Genomic DNA, 19878 nt, shown 5'->3' with positions numbered 1-19878 from the left:
ACAGACATACCCAAAGGAGCCACATTAATGTCATAAGTCTGTTTTTTATTTCTCCCCTTTACTTTATATATATTTGAGAAAGGGTGCTATCATGCCCAACAATGCCGTAGGTGTGTTTATTGTTGTTTTGAGATAGATTCCCACTGTGTAGTTTTTGACTGGGTTCACACAGAAATCAGTTTGCTTCTGCCTCCAGAGTGGTTGGATTAAAGGCGTGCGTGCACATGCCTCTTGTTTTAGGCACCTTGGTGGCAGCCAGCTCTTTGTAGGCTCAAACCAACTGCACAGAGTCAGCTTCATAATAGCTGCTGCTTCAAACCTGTAAGTTGTGTCCATCTCGTCATCTCCTATCACAGTGAGATCCCATCTCTAAACAAGGCAATGCCTGGGACCTGAGAAGATAAGAGAACCCTTCCCAAATGTTGATTGCCCTGAATCCAAAGAGACTATAAAGGACTTTGAATGAGGTCCCAAATCTATTAAATCAGTACATCTCAAAGTTTTATTTTAAGCAATTACATGGCTCTAGGGAATATTTTTTGATTTTTAGAAATAGCTTAAAAGCTGCCTTTAAGGAGTTATACAAAATAAAATGTATGGTATATGTTTTTACTGGTTTTATCCTTTCAATTTAGTAACTTGGTTTTTAAAATGTAAATTTGGTGATATTAAAGTCTAAAGTTGAAAATTTATGATGGATCCCTATTCTAAGGTGTGTGTGGTAGAAGCATTAGGGTGACATTGGATATCCAAGGATGCTGACTGTGATAAGCTTGGAGCTTTTAGAAGGTTCCTTGGAGGAGGGAGCACTTGACCTAGTCCTTGAAGAGTGTGCAAGTTAGGAGTTTGTCATGGAAGGTGTGAGGAGGTGCACTAATGAGGGCATGGGCAATGGGAAGGATAAATGTTAAATGTGGCAGAGTGTAAGTCATTCAGCATGGTTGAAGTGATGGTCTTTGTGGGTGACTTGAAAAGAGGGAGAGGAGGGCCAGAAAGGTTGCTGCAGGCCTGTCATAAATGTCTTTTTGTGTTGAAGAGTGAAAGTATGTTTCAAAAGCTGTGAGAAGTCATCATAGCTTTTCAGTGGTTAATGACAGTTTCACATTTTAGGAAGATCACTTTGGCAGCTGTGTGGGTGAAAGGAAGTAGGACCCGAGGTAAAGAAGGGGCTAGTTAGTAAGCTAGGTGAGATATGTTGGACCTCATTAAATTTGTGGCAGTAGAAGTGGAGAGGGTAGACTTCACTGGGTGGTATTAAAGAGACAAAATGAAAGTTGGGTGTGATAGAGAATGATTGCAATCTTAGCCATCAGAGTTGGGGTTGGAGGGTCATGAGTTCTAGGGTAGCCTGGGCTCTATAGAAAGAGAGATGGTGAGGTGGAGAATATGAAACAGTAGAGGGGGGATGGGATGAAAAATAAGTGTTTGGTACTTTACTGTAGATGAGTAAGGTAAAGGTACTTAGTACTTGCTGGGCGTTGGTGAACTCTGTGAGTTCAAGGCCAGCCTGGTCTACAGAGTGAGTTCCAGGAGAGCCTCCAAAACAATACAGAGAAACCCTGTCTTGAAAAAACCAAAAAAAAAGTACTTAGTACTTTAGATGGTTGTGTCATTCATCAAACTAGAGCTGATAAAAAAGGAATAAATTTAAGTAAAATGTGGTGAATTAAGGCTTAAATATGTTGATTTTGACATCTGGAGGGTTAGTAGGTGATTGACTCTTTGGAGAGTTCAAGAGAGCGGAATGGGTGAAAAGTAAGGATTTGGGAGTTAGTGGTGCGTGCGTGCGTGCGTGCGTGCGTGCGTGCGTGCGTGCGTGTGTGTGTGTGTGTGTGTGTGTGTGTGTGTGTGCGTGCGTGCATGTTTTGTTAAAATTCTTTCCTGGGAGACCTAAACAATATTTACCCTTCCTCCCAATGTGCTCACAACAAATTGAGGAATGATTTTTACCATAGTTCCCTCCAGGGAACTAATGAGTTTATTAAGCCTACTTATAGAGCTTAAGTGAGAGCTTACTTACCTGTAGTGTGGGTGTTCCTCACTGGAAAGACCACACCTGGAAAGGTTTTGCCCAGCAGGGATCTTCCCAGTAGCTATTTAGATGAACCACCTCCCACCTGTCCTCCTAGGATTATATACTTTATTTTCTCCTCAAGGAACAGGCAATTAAGGCAGAGTTGCAAACCACAGATGGTGGGGAGTGACTGGGTGAGCATCTTGTAGCACCTCTCCTTGAGGGGCTATAAACAGTCAACTAAGCCCAGCTAGCATAATTCTTTGGCAAAGGTGTGCAGCCTAACTCCTTAATATAGTAGTTGCTTTGCTCAGAGGATACTCATGCAATACATTATGTATATGTGCATATGTATGTTTGCATATATGTATTTGTGCATGTATGCATATGTATGTGTATCTGTGGGAAGTCATTAAAGTTACTTTAGATACAGTGGACTTCAATCAGTGATAATTTGCCAATCAGGAGAAATGTGGCAATGACTAGAGATTTTTTAAAAATGTTTTTCTAATGTTTAAATTAGAAACATGCATGCTTCAAATGTCAGCCCCAACTCCCCCTCCCACCCCTCCTCCTTTATCCCTCCGCCAGCCTACCCCCCAGCCCAGTCCCCACATCATTCCCCAGGGAGGGTAAGATTCCCCTGGGGGGATCTCCAGAGTCTGTCATTTCATCCAGGGCAGGACCTAGGCCCTTCCTCCTGTGTCCAGGCTGAGAGAGCATCCCTCCATGTATGCTGTGGTGAACACTAATCTACTACCCAAGGCCCCAGAGATTTCTGAGGCCTCCTCACTGACACTACATTAATGGAGTCTGGATCAGTCCTCTATTGGCCTCTTAGCCTCACTCTAGGGTTCAGGAGCTCCCCCTTGTCCAGTCATCTCTCTTTGTAGGTTTCACAAAGTACGGTCTTGACCCCTTTGCTCATTACTCCTCCATCTCTGTCACTGAGTTCCAGGGGGTCAGTTAAGTGTTTAGCTGTGAGTATCTATCTCTGCTTCCATCAGTCACTGGATGAAGGTTTTAGGATGGCATATAAGGTAGTCATCAACCTTATCATCAGGGAGGAGCTTATCATCATGTAGTCTCTCAGCTATTACTTAGTTTTCCAGTTGGTATTATCCTTGAAGATCTCTGGAAATCTCACTAGTTTCAACTCTCTCCTCAAAGCTATAATGACTCCAACTATTATGGTATCTCTCATCCTGGTTTCCTCTATTCTTGCCTCGACTCAACCTTCCTGCTCCCCCAAGTCTTCTTCTCCCCTCCTCTTAGTCCCCTCTCTTTTTTCTGGTTCCCTCTCCCCTCCCCCCATGTTCCCAATCTGCTCAGGAGATTTTGCATCATTCCACGTCTCTGGGGTATCATGCATAGCATGACTAGAGATATTTTTGATTGACTTAACTGGAGAATGCTGCTGGCATCCAATGGGCAGAGGCCAGGAATGCTGCTGAGGATTCAATATCCTCACCCAGAAACTCATCTGGCTTCAAATATCAGCTGCTAAAGTTGAGGAAAAGATTTAAGCAAAGTAGCACAAACATTTTAGACAGTCAAAAATTTGACTGAGAATAGAACTTTGGGAAAACTGAACCTATGGAGACCAGAGAAAGAGTGAAAAGAAGACAGAAATAGTGGCACTTGGAAGTCAGGGAAGGAGATAATTTTGGGAGGGAGTGCACAACAGCTTTAAGTGGCTAGATATGAAATGAGAACATTATTCTTTTTTGGTGCATATTGTTTTTGGTTTCTGTAGTCTTTTGTCCTTCTATAAGAATTTTAAGTTTTCTTTGGTCATTCCTGTAATTCCTCTTATTGGAACTTTCATGGGAATTGTATTGAGTCTTTAGAGTGCTTTGCTAGTATACTGTTTTCACAATAACTTTTCTAGTACATGGGAAATCTTTCCATCTTCTGGTGTCTTCCTCAGTTTCCTTTTCAGTGAGTGTACATGGGCCTTGAATTTAGACTTTTAGATTACATTTATTTATTAGAGTGTGTGTGTGTGTGTGTGTGTGTGTGTGCGCACACACACATGAGCTACACAGTACATAAGTGAGGTCATAGGACAACTTGTAGGAGTTCTGTCCTTTTATAGTGTAAGTCCTTGGGTTGTCAGGCTGGCAGCAAATGCACCTACCTGCTCTCTAAGGCACTCTGCTAGCAAGTTGTATCTTATACATGATTTTATTGCATCAAGCATTCATCAAGAATATTAGTTAATTGACTCATACTGGTCTTCTAAGGTTCGTGTGTTTTATTATGTGATTTTTAAAAAAAATCCATTTGTTGATTAACATTATTACTTATCTCATCAGATAATTCTTTAAGTCTTCAGAATTATTTGTCAAATTGGTGGTCAGGTACAGTGTTTCTAAAGAGTTTATTTACTTGAAACCTTTCTTCTTTTTTATTTTTGTTTTCTAAGACAGGATTTCTTTGTGTAGCCCTGGCTTTCCTAGAACTCACTCTTTAGACCAGGCTGGCCTTCAACTTACAGAGATCCACCTGCCTCTGCCTCTTGAGTGCTGAGATTAAATGTGTATACCACTGCTGTCCTCCATAATTTTTTAAAAATAGACAGAAAATAGTCTTAGTTGTACTTTTGATGTAATTGCTTCATTTTGTATGACTAATACTCAATTCTTAGTAGCTTTTATTGTCTGCCTGCCCCCTAGGTACAGGATGTCCCATGAAAAATAGCTCTAGATATACATGCCGCTCAAGCCACTGTGTTGGGGCTTTCTGTGGGACAAGCATTGTAATTCAAAGGTGCCCTATTGTATTTCCCGTGTCATACAAAAACATCAAGACCTGTTCTCCAGAATTGAGATTTAATAAATCATAGTAGTGTATACTACACAATTCAGCACATTTTCAGTAGGTCTATTTTTCACTGTCAGTACCTAGCAGTGAAAAACACATTGACTTCAGGCTGCTGCTGTTGTGACTGAAAGACTGCCATATTTACCCATCATGCTTTGCCTACCAGTGGAAAGGAAAGTTAGGTGAACACCAAGTACTGTCTTTCCTCCATGTGCTGCCTAGTATTCCTGTGGAAGCAGTCAATCTTGTATGTATCATATTGGAAGGTTCCTGGCGATCTCTGGAGACTCGGTGATCATTCTTGGATAACTGATGGTTCAACCAAAAGGCAGAGGTCTCTGGTGTAGTATTGGTTGTTACAGGTTTAGGGTACAGTGTGTGGAGCAAAGTTTTGTTCCTTTTCCTGAAGTCCATTACAGGTGAGTGCTTTATAGGTAAAGCAGTTGCCTCTGGAGTGTGGAGCGTAAGGTGGTGGTGGGGTTCTGTGGAGATCCCCCTGGGCCCTGTCTTTTCTACTTTTTAGTGGTGTTGTCAACTGTTGAAAAACCTCTAAATACATTGTCAAAGCTATTATACATGAATACAACAGTAATAAAGCCCTCAAGTCATGTTGGAATGAAGATAAGAGTTGTCCCCAAGCTGCTTGAAGTTGGCTAATACACACAGATTCAACAGTGTAGTGAATTGTGTGCTAGCACAGAAATTCTTTAAATAGTGTAAGAATCCAAAGAAGGGTGGGATGGAGGACTGGGGAGGCAGAGAATGGGTCTGTGAACATGACAGCCTCAAACCAGATTCGATAAGAGGAATGGGGAAATAGGCCTGTGATTTTTACTGCTGTGACAAGGTGTGGTGGTAGGAAGACCTTGGACTTCAGAGTTAGACCCAGTCCCCAGTTGCGATGATGCATTTAAAGAGCGGCTGTGAGTTAAAGGCCAATTTGTCTCCTTCTGTGACTTGTGAGAGCTTTCCTCTGGCTGATGGGAACATAGCTGTTCTCATCTGTGTGCACTATCTGGGAATTACACAGCTTTCCCTCTCTAGTGATCTTTTCCACATCTTGCTTGTTAAGACTTGTCGGGTTCCTTCTGCAGCTCTGAGGTTTTCTCTCGAAGTAGTTCTCACCTTTTTGTATCCTATGCCATGAATTCTAACTGCATTGGCTTCCCCTAAATTTGCTTCTCTTTCTCAATGTATTGGGAATTTATTGCCCTCTGCTTTGGTGTGGAACGGCCAGAGCAGTGAGCTCAGAATGTTGTAGGTCCTGTCTTACTTGCTTCTCTCTTTTCAGGGCTTATAGCTCTTTTGATCAGTTTCCTAGAATTTTAAAGTTCCTTTGTATTTGTGCATGTATTTATGGACAAAGTTTCAGGAATAAATCCCATTCTGTTAACTATTTTTAAAGTTTTTCTACATTATCTATTTGTCTGTCTACCCATCTTCCCGTCCGTCTGTCTGTCATCTGTCTTTGTACACATGCTGCAACATGCTTCTGGAGGTCTGAGGACTTGTATGAGTTGGTTCTTCTACTATGTGGATTCTGGAGACCAAACTTAGGTCATAGGACTTGGTACCAAGTCCTTTTAGGCCCTGAACCATCTCACTGGCCTTCCTGTTAACTCTTTCATGGTTAAAAGTTCTGTTCATAGTTTTCACTGCTGCATATTTCTTTTCTATAAATTCTTTCTATAGTATAAAGTAAGTCGGAATAGCAGGATAATCTATTATTTTTCCCTCCCTCCCTCCCTCCCTCCCTCCCTCCCTCCCTCCCTCCCTCCCTCCCTCCCTCCCTCCCTCCCTCCCTCCCTTCCTCCCCCTTCCCTCTCTACCTCCCCCTCTCTGCATCCTTCCCCCTTTCTCATTCTCTCTTTCTCTCCCCCCTCCCTCCCTCTCTCCCTCCCTCCCTTCCTTCCTTCCTTTCCTCCATCCCTCCCTCCTTCCCTCCCTCCTCTCTCTTTTCTTTCTTTAGAATCATACTCTGTGGCCCAGGCTGGCTTTGAATGAACCCATTTGACTCTCTAGGCTCATGTCTCAGCCTCTTAAATGCAGTGATTATAGGTGTGATCTACCTAACAGTTCTGTGTATTTCTGATTAGCTGATTTTCTTAAGTCACACACACAGCTCACATTTTATTGTGTTCTACATTTAGTGAGTTCTTTTGAAGATTTGTGATAACCTTTAATTGCTTGCCTTATGTGACACTAGCAACAGCATGTGAGCACGTGTGTCTGTGTCCCATTATGGTAGTTCTAGTAAATATTTCAGATCTTGTCATTATTTCTTTTATTACGGTAGAGTGGTACAAATGACCTTTGTTGTTAGTGTTGCAATTATTTTAGGGTGCTATGAACTGAACCCATCTTAGATGGCAAGTTTAATTGATAAATGTGTGTTCTTTCTGTTCCACCGACCAGTAGTTTTCCCATCTCTCTCCCCTTTAACCTTCAATGCTTTGAGACACAGCATATTGAAATTTGACCAATGAAATTTGATCCTTGGTGCTTTAAGTGTTGAACGAAAGTCACAGCTCTTTCACTTCACATCCAAAGCTTAGTGAGGGCCATGCCAAAAGATAAAAGGAGTGAAAAGTTGGGCTTCTCATCGCTGAACAGCCAAGTTCTGAAAGCCAAGGGCGAGTTTGAGAAGGAGGCTAAAGTGCTGCTACAGTGAGCACGTGAAGCAATGCGAACCCGACAGCCTTGTCATTGATGTGGATCAAGTTTAGTGGGCTAGATAGAAGATTGGACAGCCACAACATTTGCTTAAGCCAAAGCCGATTCCAGACAAGGCCTTAATTATCTTCTGTTCCAGGAAGGCTGAGGCACGTGAGACAGCTGCATGGTAGGAAGTTGGAGCCTACCCGAGGCTGCCTCATGAGACTTAAGGGAAGAAACTTTCACAGTTGGAAAGTGCGTGGGGAGCAGACAGGACTGATGATGGAGCTACACCAAGTTATCCAGAAGCTTCATCTGAGCCAATGGATGAAGGTAGCTGTGCTGCACCACAGATTGGCAGTATAGATTAACTGGCCTCCTACTGTATATATACCACAGATTCTCAGTGTAGATTAAATAGTCTTCTACTGTGTATATACCACAGATCTCAGTGTAGGTTAAATAGTCTTCTACTGTGTATATACCACAGATTCTCAGTGTAGATTAAATAGTCTTCTACTGTATATATACCACAGATCTCAGTGTAGATTAAATAGCCTTCTACTGTGTATATACCACAAGGTCTTACTGTGTAGCCAAGGCTGGTCTCAAACTCATGACAGTACTCCTGCCTCATCTTTTTAGGATCTGGGATTGTTATAGGTATGTCAACCATAACTGTCTACTTTATTTATTCTTAAGCTTATCTAATTTCCATAATTATAGAAGAAGATGCAAACTGTGTTAATCACATTCCTTTTATTTATTTTTTTCTCTTTTTGGTTATTTTTATTCCCCATCCTTCTCCCAAAAATCCAGGCTCCTCATCCCAAAGGAGTTGTTCAACAGTTAACTACTATGGGATACTTAAATCTGTACATTACAATTTTATTCATGAAAAACAATCCTGCAGTATTGGAGGTTTGATTATGATATTTATCTTCCAATTTTGCTGTTTAGTTAGTTTTGTCCACACTGAAAAATGTGGACTGTTTTCCAGCATTACTTAGATATTTAGTTTCCCTCAGAAAGAGATTATCTTCTATCTTTTATGATTAGTTAGGTGGCCAGGAATCATCCTTGAAAGTCAAGTAATCAATATGGTAGACATGTCAGGGTCAGCTCTTGGGACCATGGTTTATATCATCTAATTGCCGATTATCATTTTTTAAAATTTACAGCAATGAACTAGAATCTGATTTCTCTGTTTCTTCCTCACTGTCAGCAAAATGAATATGATATGGCATTGATTCAGCTGAGAAAGACAAGAAAAGAAAGAAGCCGGTAAAGAGGTTAGATGAGTTTGAATTTAGTGGAGAAGACTTCATGCATTGTTACCTAGAATAACTCACACTGGCTGCAAAGGACAGGCTCCTTGTAACTCTCCCTGTTTTTCTGGGTCTGTCCCCATGAGAACAGTCTATTTTAATTTTGCTTTCTTTGATAACCTTTGAGATATTTTTACACTGTGATCTTGGCTTTAAGTTTTTCCTCCACTGAGCACCTTCAGAGAATACAATCAACTTAAAGCAGGCAACTAAGATTTATATTGCCAGGGTGTTTCAAAATTGAAGAGCTGTGTGCTCTATTGAGTTGCAAGAAAATATATGGATTTAAATGTTCCTCACACCTGTAGTGGGATCTTTCAGGCAGGATGATCTTGTAATACACTCCTTGGTCCTGCAGCTCTGTCTTATTTTTCTGACTAATAATTCAGATTCCTGCAGCATACCTTGATCATCTTTGGAGACAAAGTCAGTATGTACATTAGTTTTAACATTTGTCTATTAATGGTGAAGCTAACTACATATATCTTGTATTAAAGATGCTTGAAACCTTTAAGAAAACTTAACTGGAGAAGCTGAAATGTTAGCTTTTGTTTGCTTTTGAGACTAGATCTCACACTAGGCCTCGGACTTGCTATGTCAATGAGGATGACCCTGATCCCATGAATAGGATCATAAGCAAATGCCATCATGTCATGTGCAGTGCTGGGAATTGAACTCAAGGCCTCTTGCATGATAGGTAGACTCTTTACCACTGAGCTACTGCGGCGCCCGCTGCGCAGCCTGTATCTGAGAATGTGGCGAGGGTGTCGGGATTGATGACACAGAAACCAGTTGGTTGTGTTAAGAAAACTTTATGCTCCCCAAGAAGGCTCAAGAGAACTTCCCAAAAAAAGCTTCCCTCCAGAAAAGCTTCTGCCACACACACATACACACAGGCACATCTCCTCCTCCTGGCTGGTGGTTATAGCCCTGACACCAGAATCGGTAGCAGCAGCAGGGGGCAGGAAGAGGTGGCTAGCCATTGGAAAGATCAAAGTCAGGGTGTTTCAGTGATCCAGCTCTGGTAAACATTTCTTAGTGCACTGGATTGTTTTCAGTAAGCATGTTTTCAGTAAACATTGTCTCACAGCTGCCTGCTCCCAGGCTGATGGGGAAGTGGGTCTCTGGCCAAGGTCTGTTGTTCCCACAAGCTACATTCCTCAGTACTACCTTGGTAATTTCAATTTGAAACATTTAATTAAATTAAAAATATATTGTATGTTAACTGAAATGACATTTGGTTGCAAATGAAAGAAAATCCAATACCGTAGCAGTAAAGACAAGAAACTAATTTCTCTTTCACATGAGTGGTTGGTGGTCACCCAGTATTGATACAACATTTCTATTCCACAAAGTCATCAGGAGCCCAAATATCTTCTAGCTCACCATTTTATTATACCTAGGAGGGTTTTAATATGAAAGATGTAAAATAATTTGGTTAAGTTCTTCAGCCATTTAGAATATTTAAGATAAGCTGACATTAAGACATTTGGGCTTATTCCATTTACTAGCTGTATAAAATTTGCATGAGTTGTTTATGTATTTAGATAAATTTTGGTTGTTAGGATTTACAAGGTAACCATGGGCACAGCTGAGGAGCTTTAGAGAATTAGATTACTTGATTTGTAAATAAAGTTCTAAACAACTTCCTTTAACTAGTTTTATAATTGAAGATAATTATTTTGGGGCAATTAATCTGTAATGAGTTGATTGAATATGAAGAAAATGTCCAAGTAATTTTTATTTCAATATTTATAACTGTACAAACATCAAAATTTGCATGGTGAACTAAAGGTGAATTATAGCATAATGGCTAGTTTTAGATCTTAAGTGTAAGGAACTATGGTATAATGGTCAGCTTCAATCTAGAGTCGCCGGGGTGAAAGCCTCACTAAATGCCTGTCTGAATGAGGCTGTCCTGTGGCGTGTCTGTGGCTCACAGTCTTGATCGCTTTAATTGAGGAGGAAGACCCGCCATTGTAGGCAGCACCATGTCTGTGCTTGGGTCCTGGACTGTGTAAAGTGTAGAGAGAGGTCCAGCACAAGTAAGCACATACACATTTGTTCCTCTGCATTCTTGGCTGTGATGTGACTGCTGCAGGTTCCTGCTTGACTTCCGCGCTGTTTTAAACGCTGACCTGGAACTGTGGGCTAAAATCAACACTTTCCCCCTAAGTCGCTTCCTGTCAGGATATTTTATCACAACAGCAAAAATGAAAGTAGGACATATAGATACTAATTTTGCATAAAAAGCTTTCCTAAGTTAACACTTAAAGAAGTAAGCATGTGGAAGCAACATGTACACATGCAAATTAGGCCTCTGTAGATAAAAAAACAAAAACAAAAACGAAAAACCCTTTCAAGTATATATACACATTTCTGCTATGGAGGAGCAGATAATGTGTTTAATCTGCATAAAAGTTATTGTTATACTTTGGTAAGTTAGGTGTTTGCTTTTAGGAGATTGAAATTAAAAACTCACTCCTTCATGGGTGATTGTGTGGTCAGAAATACCAGCCACATACAGAGGGAGTAACCAGACGTGAGCGATGGCCATCCTCATACATCTGTATTTATATGTGAAGATGTAGACTAACCCAGCATCTTTTGGAAATGGGTCTCGTTGAAAAATGTTTTCAGATATAATGTGCATTGGCTACTTCTTAGAGACCCAAGTGTTACTAAAACACTTGTGTTTTAAAACTTTTGAAATATTGACAGTGTTCAAGGTATTTGGATATTTGTTTAAAGTCAAGCTATCTCTTACACTTCCCTAAGGTTTTTAAATCTGAGTAATATTTTTGAGAAAGAGACTATATTACATTTTTCTCCTCTTATCTGATAAATGGGAGAATGTATTTTTGACCCATGTATGTGACAAAGGGTTAAACTCAAAATCATGTTAGGAATTCAATAACAAGGAAGTAAGCAATTTAATTGGAAAGGGGGCAAAAAATTTGAATAGACACTTCTCAAACAAGATTAAAAACAAATGGCCCTGCAAGTATATGAAAAAAAATCCCACTCAACACCACTAATACACAGGGAGAAATGCAAATTAAAACTACAATGTGCATCACTTTATACCTGGTAGAATGGTGATCGTCATAATGATAGGCATTAGTGCACTCAGGTAATACAGTAGCTAAATACCAAAGAGGATGAAGCAGGGGGAGCCAACGTTCTGAGTCAGCCTGGGCTACATGAGATTCTGTTTGAAGAAACAGAAACAAAACAGTTGAATCATAATGTGGATATGGAGAAAGTGAACCCCTGTGTACTGTTGGTAGAAATGTAAATTATACAGTAGCACAGAGGCTACTAAAAACATTATAAAATAGTTATCATATATCCTAGAAACATGTTTGGATATATACCTACAGGAAATTATATCAGTATGTTGATGAGTTCTGCCCTTCTAGGTTTGTTCTAACATTATTCAAGAAAATAAAGATGTAGAAAAAAATGTCAGCAGATGAATTGATACAGAAAACACAGTTTATATTTACAGTGGAGTACTACAGCCACAGTAGAACAGTCGTCCAATTTTAGCCACGTGAATGAGTCTGGAAAGTACTATGCTAAGTGAAATAAGCCAGGCACAGAAAGATTAAATACTGTGATATTATATTTTTTCACTCATATGAAGTCTCCAAGAATAAAGCTCAGATTGAGAAAGCACATTGGTGGTCACCAGGGATTTTAGAAGAAAGGCCAGTTTAGGGCCCTCAGGATGCATGCCAAGTTGAGTTTGGTCCCTGAAAGCCACATACAGGTGGAAGGAGAGAACTGACCCCACAGATTGTCCCCTGATACCTTCACTTGTGCCATGGCACATGCTTGCCCACCCCCTATGTTGCCCCCTCAATAAAATAAATAAAAAATAATGGGGGACACTTTTTGAGACAGGGTCTCTATGTATCCTGGCTGTCCTGGAACTCACCTGGTAGACCAGGCTGATAGTTGGAGGGGAAGGTGAGTGTTTTTATTGGGAAAGAGGTTCGCCGACTTCAGTTTAGGTGGTCAGGCAGTGTGGGATGATGGGTAGCAAGGTGGTGCGAAGGGAAAAGAGAGGGTGCATGTTTAGGGTGCAGTTAGGAGTTATGGGGGTTCAGGGAGGTGACAGTAGGCTCCCCTTTAAGTCCATGACCTCACTTCACTAGCCCACGGTAGCATGCTGGTTCCTTTGGGTGTATGCTGAAGAGAGGAATAGCTGGGTCATATGGCAGATTTACTTTTAGCCTTTTGAGAGCTCTACATACTGATCTCCAGAGTGGTTGCAGTTTGCGGTCCTACTAACAGTGACTGAGGGTTCCCTTCCTCTACATCTTTGCCAGTATTCGTTGTCTGTTTTGTTGCTCTTAGCAATTCTGACTGGGGTTATGAGCAAACCTCAAAGCTGTTTTGATTTGTATTTCCTTAATTGCTTTAGGATAATGAACTTGTTTTGAAGCATTTCTTAGCCATTTTTAGATTTCTTTTGAGAACTCTGTTTAGATCCATTGCTCTTTTTTTTCGAATGGGCCATTTGTATTTATGCCTCAGATTTTTTAGTTCTTTATGTATTCTAGATATTAATTCTTTGTCAGATGTATAACTGGCCAAGATTCTTTTCCAATCCACAGGCTTCTTCGCTTGATTATTTCCTTAGTTGTGTATAGCTTTTTGATTTTACTAGGTCCAACACTCCCCAGTTGTTGGCTGTAATTTCTGGTTAAATGGAGTCCTATTCAGGAAGTCCTTTCCGACTCCTGTGTCATGGAGGGAACTATCTGTGTTTTCTTTTAGCTGTTCCAGGCTTTAAGTTTAGGCATTTGATCCATTTGGAGTTAGTTTGTGCAAGGTGGTAGAAATATATCTAATTTTAATCTTCTACGTGTGGATATGCAGTTTCCTCAGTACCACGTGTTGAAAGTGCTGTCTTTTCTCCAGTGTATGTTTTTGGTGGGTTGGTCAAATATTAGTTGGCTATAGCTACATGTACTAATGTTTGGATCTTTGAATTTTTCCACTGGTTACATGCCTGTTTTTGTGCCACCACCATACTGTTTGTCCCTATATAGTTCTGCAACATATTCTGAAATATGCAATGATAATTCTGCCTGTATTATTCTTTTTGTTAATGATAACTTTGGTTATCCAGGGTCTTTTGTGGTTCCAAATGAATTTTAGGATAGTTTTCCCCATTTTTGTGACAATTGAGATGGGGATTTTGATCGAGATTACATTCAATATGTAAACAGCTTTTGGTAGAGTGGTCATTTTCACAATATTAATTCTACCAGTCAATGAGCTTGGCAAGTCTTTCTATCTTAGAAATTTTAAGTTTTTATTGTATAAGTCTTTCACCTACTTGCTTGGTTTTATTCCTATGTATTTTGTTTTCTTTTGAGTCTATGTGAATGGGAGTGTGTCCATGAAGTCTTTCTCAGTGTGTGTGTTGTGTGCAGAAGAGCTACAGATTTTTGTAAGATGACTTTGTGTCCTGCCCTGTTTCTGAAATTGTTGATCATTTCTGTTAGTTTTCTGGTAGAATTTCTTGGATCTTTTGACTTTTTTGTTTTTGTATCCCTTTAATTTCCTTCTGTTACCTTATTGCTCCAGCTAGTACTTCAATTCTATGTTGAAAAGGCTTAAGGGTAGCGGACAGCCCTTATCTCATTCCTGTTTTTAAGGAAATGCTTTAACTTCTTCTCCACTTAGGGTGGTGTTGGCTGGTGGTTTGTCATATATAACCTTTATTATGTTGTTGTATGTTCCCTGCAGTCCTACTGTTTCTAGGACTTTTATTATGAAGGCATGTTGGATTTTTGTCAAAGGTTTTTCATTATTAAAATGATCATGTGATTTTTAAGAAATCTGTAAGTTCACTTATGTAACTTACACATATTTATTGACCTGTATTTGTTGTACCATCCCTACATCTTTAGGGATACATATGCATTTTTGTCAGTTTACAAATATTTTATTGATAATTTTTGTATGTTCATCAAGGATATTCTGTAATTTTATTTTTTATTGTATATTTACCTTGTTTTGGCATTAAAATAATACTGGTTCTGTATAAGGACTTTGGGAGAACCCCTACTTTCCCCCACAAATAATTAGAAGTATTGGTTGTACATGTTATTTTAGAATCCGATAAAAATTAAAATATATCTGGACCTGGGAATATTTTTTTGTTGTCACAAGGATGTTCAATACTGTTTCAGTTTCCTTATTATTATAAATTTGTTCAGGTTGTTATTTCAGTTTTCCTGGATTTGTTAAGACTTGTTTTGATGTTATAGGTAGCGGTTTGGTTCATTTAATGCAAAATGTCCTTTGTTTATTTGTGTATTCTTGTTATGATGTTTATTGATTTGTTTGCTTATTGTAAATAGATACTTCTCTTACACAATTCATCCCAACCACAGTTTCTTCTCCCTCCAGTCCTCCCCCCTCCTTCCTCCTTTTCTCTCCCCCAGATCCACTCCCCATCCATTTCCTTTTCAGAAAAGAACAGGTCTCCAAGAAACAACAGCCAAACAGGACAAAACAAGATGCAATATTAAGACAAGACAAAAGCCCTCGCACAAGGCTGGATAAGCCAGCCAACAGGAGGAAAAGAGTCTCAAGAGCAGGCAGAAGAGTCAGAGACACACTCCTTTCCATTGTTGGAAGTTTCACAGAAGCACCAGACTAACAGATATAACATACATGCAGGATTTGGTGCAGACCCATGCAGGCTCATGCTTGCCATTTGTTTCAGTCTCTGTGAACACATGTGAGTCCTGTTTAGCTGATTTGATGGACCATGTTCTCCTGGTGTCCTTCACCCCCTCTGACTCCTAAAATCCCTCCACCCCTGAGCTCTAAGGAGAGGAACTCGATGGAGACCTCCAATTTAGACACTCTCTGAATAATGTCTGACTGTGGGTCTATGCACCTGCTCCATCTGATTTTGGAGGAAACCTCTCTGATGACTTCTGGACAAGGCACAGATCTGTGAGTATAGCAGAGTGTCATTGGGAATCATTTCATTAATTTTTTTCTTAGTTGTGTTTGCTCCTAGTCTTTGGGCTATCCAGTCTGTGGTTCCTGGCCATCCTGGCAGTGTAGGCCATGTGCTCCCTCTTGTGGCATGGTCTTCAAGTTAAACCAAACATCTGTTGGCCACTCTCTTTTCATAGCCTCCAGATTACCATCAGGTACCAAAGAGACTAGAACATAGGGGACAAAGGCTCCATGCAGGCACCAGCTTGATCTCTCTACCTTCAAAGAACTGTGTGGAAGTTGTCAAGTTGTCTTTGGCAATGGGGCTCCACTATCAGAGAGAAGCCTTCCATCCTAGCATCAGCCTGAGTTGTTTAGGAATTTCCACAGAATCTCCTTAGCCAGGATCAACGTAACTCAGTCACTCCACTGGAAGTCTTGCCTGCAAACAGAAGGATAGCCAGTTCAGACTCCATATCCTCCATTCCTAGGAGACCTTTCTAGGGTCACACTCACTGATTCCATGAAGTTTCTACTGCACTAGTTTTCCACACTGCCAGACCCCCCATTCTAGCTATCTCTTCCTATGTTTTCTCCCTTCGTCCCCTCCCTCCCAACCCTGATCCCTCCCTCTTCTATTCCCATCTGCCCCCAGTCCACCTGCATAATCTATTCTATTTCCCTTCCCAGGAAGATCCAGGCTTCCCCTTATATCCCTCATCTTTATCTAACTTTGCTGGATATGTGAATTGTAGCTTGATTATCATTTGCTTAATAGTTAATATCCACTAGTAAGTGAATACATACCATATTTGTCTTTCTGGGTTTGGTTTACCTCACTCAGGATGACTTTTTCTTAGTTGGATCCATTTATCTGAAAAGTTCATGTTTAAAAAAACTCCTGAGTAATATGCTATTGTGTAAATGTATCACATTTGCTTTATCCATTCTTCAGTTGAGAGGCAGTTAGATTGTTTCCAGTTCCTAGTGATTATGAATAAAGCCACAATGAATATGGTTGAGCACATGTCCTTGTGGTATGATTAAGCATTCTTTTGGTATATGCCCAAGAGTGGTATACCTGTGTCTTGAAGTAGATCAATTCTCAGTTTTCTGAGGAACCATCATATTGATTTCCAAAGTGAGTGTACAAGTTTGCACTCCTACCAGCGATGGAGGAGTGTTCCCCTTGCTCTACATCCTTGCCAGCATGAGGTGTCACTTGTGTTATTGATCTTAGCCATTCTGAGAGGTGTAAAATGGAATCTCAAAGCTTGTTGATTTGCATTTCCCTAATGGCTAAGGATGTTGAGTATTTCTTAAATGTTTCCAGCCATTTGAGATTCTTCTATTGAGAATTCTGTTTAGATCTGTAATCCATTTTTAAATTGGATTATTTCTTTTTTAATATCTACTTTCTTGAGTTCTTTATTTATTTTGGATATTAGGCCTCCTTCTATAGGATGTGGAGTTGGTAAAAATCTTTTCTCATTCTGTTGGCTGCATCTTTGACTAGTTGGCAGTGTCCTTTGCCTTACAGCAACTCTTCAGTTTCTTGAGGTCCCATTTACTAATTGTTGATTTTAGTGCCTGTGCTATTGGTATTCTGTTCAGAAAGTTGCCTCCTGTGCCAATGCATTCAAGGTTGTTTCTCACTTTCTTTTCTGTCAGATTCAGTGTGCTTGGTTTTATGTTGAGGACTTTAATCCACTTGGATTTGAGTTTTGTGTGGGGTGATAAATATGGATCTATTTTCTTTCTTCTACATGCAGACATCCATTTTGACCAGCACCATTCATTGAAAATCTTTCTTTTTTTTCCATTGTGTATTTCTGGCAACTTTATCAGAAATCAGGTGTCCATAGGTATGTGGATTTATGTCTGGGTCTTCAATTCAATTCCATTGATCAATGTGTTTGTTTCATGCCAATACCATGTGATTTTTATTAGTATATCTCTGTAGTAGAGCTTGAACCCAGGGATCTTGATACTTCCAGCAGTTCTTTCATCAAAATTCCACACAGTTCTTGAAAGGACAATTCTCAACTTCATATGGAAAAATAAAAAAACCTAGGATAGCTAGAACAGTGCCAAACAATAAAATGTCTTTTATTTAATTTTGATGTTTCTCTATTTTTTGTCCAGTTTACCTATAAATTAGAGAAAGTGGATATTTAGAGCACAGTTTGGTGATAATATTTTTATGCTGTTTGTATTTTGGAAATTCAGTTTTTCTTTCTCCTTGAACTGTAGCAGGTAGTTTCTCATAGTACAATAATCTAGATTGGCACTTCTGGTCTTTCAGTGTTTTTATTGAGACATCAGCTTTTATTCTGATGTGTTTTCCTTTATATGTGACTTGTATTTTTCTCTGACAGCATTCAGTATTTGTTCTTTGTTATATATACTTAGTGTTTTAACTGTGATACCCCATGTGGAGTTTCTTGTCTTCTCCATCTGGTGTTCTGTGAGCTTCTTATATCTGTATGGCTGTGTCTTTCTTTAGTTTGAGGAAGTTTTCTTCTGGTCTGAGTTTCTTCTCTCTCATCTATGTTTATAATTTGAAGATTTAGTCTTCTCTCTGTGGTCTGCAGTTCCTGCATGTTCCTTTCCTTTGCTTAAAATTTTTTCATATTCTTTGTTGGTGTTTTCTAATTCCTCTATTTTAGTTTTGAGTCCTGATTATTTTAACTTTTACTTGATCCATTCTACTTGTTAAGCTTTCTCTTGAGTTTCCTAGCTGGGCTATTGAGTTTTAAATCCCTTCTTCATTTCTGCTTGAGCTCTCTTCAATATTTTTGTCTTTTATTGAATTTAATTTTCATATCCTGGGTTTTATTTGTCATTTCATCCAGCCATTTGTCTTTTCTTAGCCACCACACACTTATTTTCTTTAATTTCATTTTGGTAAATTCATTTAACTATTTCTTTGTCTTTCTTAAATGTCTCAAATTCTTTGACATTCATGATTTTTCTTTTAAACTGTGTTTTGGGGATTCTCTTTGGGGAACATTTCTATAGGAATGGTTGATTTTTTTGGGGGGACACACTATGTTGATCTTTCATATTGTTTGTGCTTTTGCAATGAGACCTGGGCATGTGGATTTCTTTTGTTAGTTCTGGGTCTGATGTGAACACAGAGTTTGTAGGACAGGTGGGCCTCATGTTTGGATGTGGCATGGGTATGATAAAGTTAGGTGGACACAAAAGACTGCTGTGCTGTACAGGATGTATGTGGGTTGTTGTCCAGTTGTGGCACTTTGGGGTGACTTCCTGGCTTGACCAGGCTAGGCCTGAACACAGGATGTGGCACCCATCCTAGATCTGGGGATTGGAGGGTACATGGTAGGGATAGTCTGGTGCAGTTAAATGACTGGGTCCTGTTGCAAGATGTGCAGGGTTGTACTGGGCCTGGAAGCTGGATGTGGCAGAGGGGATGAAATTAAGTGGTAGGAGGCCGTCTTTGCTGGTGGCGGGAAATATTTCCTGACTAAAGTCTAGAGGTTGGGGGTAGCAAGTGTCCTGGACAAATCTCAGATATTGAGAGTGGTACTGCTAAAACTAGGCAGGGGCAGCAAGATGCTGAACCTCAGCTAGAAGCAGGCCTTGGGGAGGGTGTGTGAATGGTAGGATTAGGTAGACTTTCTAGGCTGGGACCATACCAGCCAGAGAGGCTGAATGTGGGAGAGAGGGGAGTTCTAACACTGTTAGCTAAGGATTGTATTGGTCATTGTTCTCACTCCTGTGACAGCATACATGACAAAAAGCAACTACGGGAGGAGGGGGATTCTGCCCGCTGTGGTGAGAAGGTGTGGCGGCAGGAGTGTGCTGTGGCTGGTCACAGTGTGCTGTGCATCCACAGTCAATCCAGTTCATCCAGTCTGGGACCTTTGCACAGGGATAACTGATACCCACATTTAGCACGGTCTTGTACGTTCCCTAAGCTTCCATGGAAACACCCTCCTAGATACAGCCAGAGGAGTGTTTCCTAGGTGACCCTAACCAGTCAAGTGACATTGAAGATTAATCATCACCAGGGTAAATGAGGAGAGGAACGATTTTAATCCAAGGGTGTGTGAT

At 40.1% G+C, this 19878-nt stretch overlaps 1 protein-coding gene across 3 annotated transcripts in view; it reads left to right on the top strand.

Moving 5' to 3' along the window:
* The window catches only part of Nubpl (nucleotide binding protein like), a 184378-nt gene that overhangs the window by 49922 nt on the left and 114578 nt on the right, over positions 1-19878 (top strand). The window lies entirely within an intron of this gene.

The sequence above is a fragment of the Mesocricetus auratus genome, unplaced genomic scaffold (genome assembly GCF_017639785.1).
Source record: "Mesocricetus auratus isolate SY011 unplaced genomic scaffold, BCM_Maur_2.0 Super-Scaffold_15014, whole genome shotgun sequence".
In the NCBI taxonomy this organism is placed as follows: Eukaryota; Metazoa; Chordata; class Mammalia; order Rodentia; family Cricetidae; genus Mesocricetus; species Mesocricetus auratus.
The sequence above is the reverse complement of the archived record's forward strand: the minus strand, read 5'-3'. Positions and strand labels throughout refer to the sequence as shown.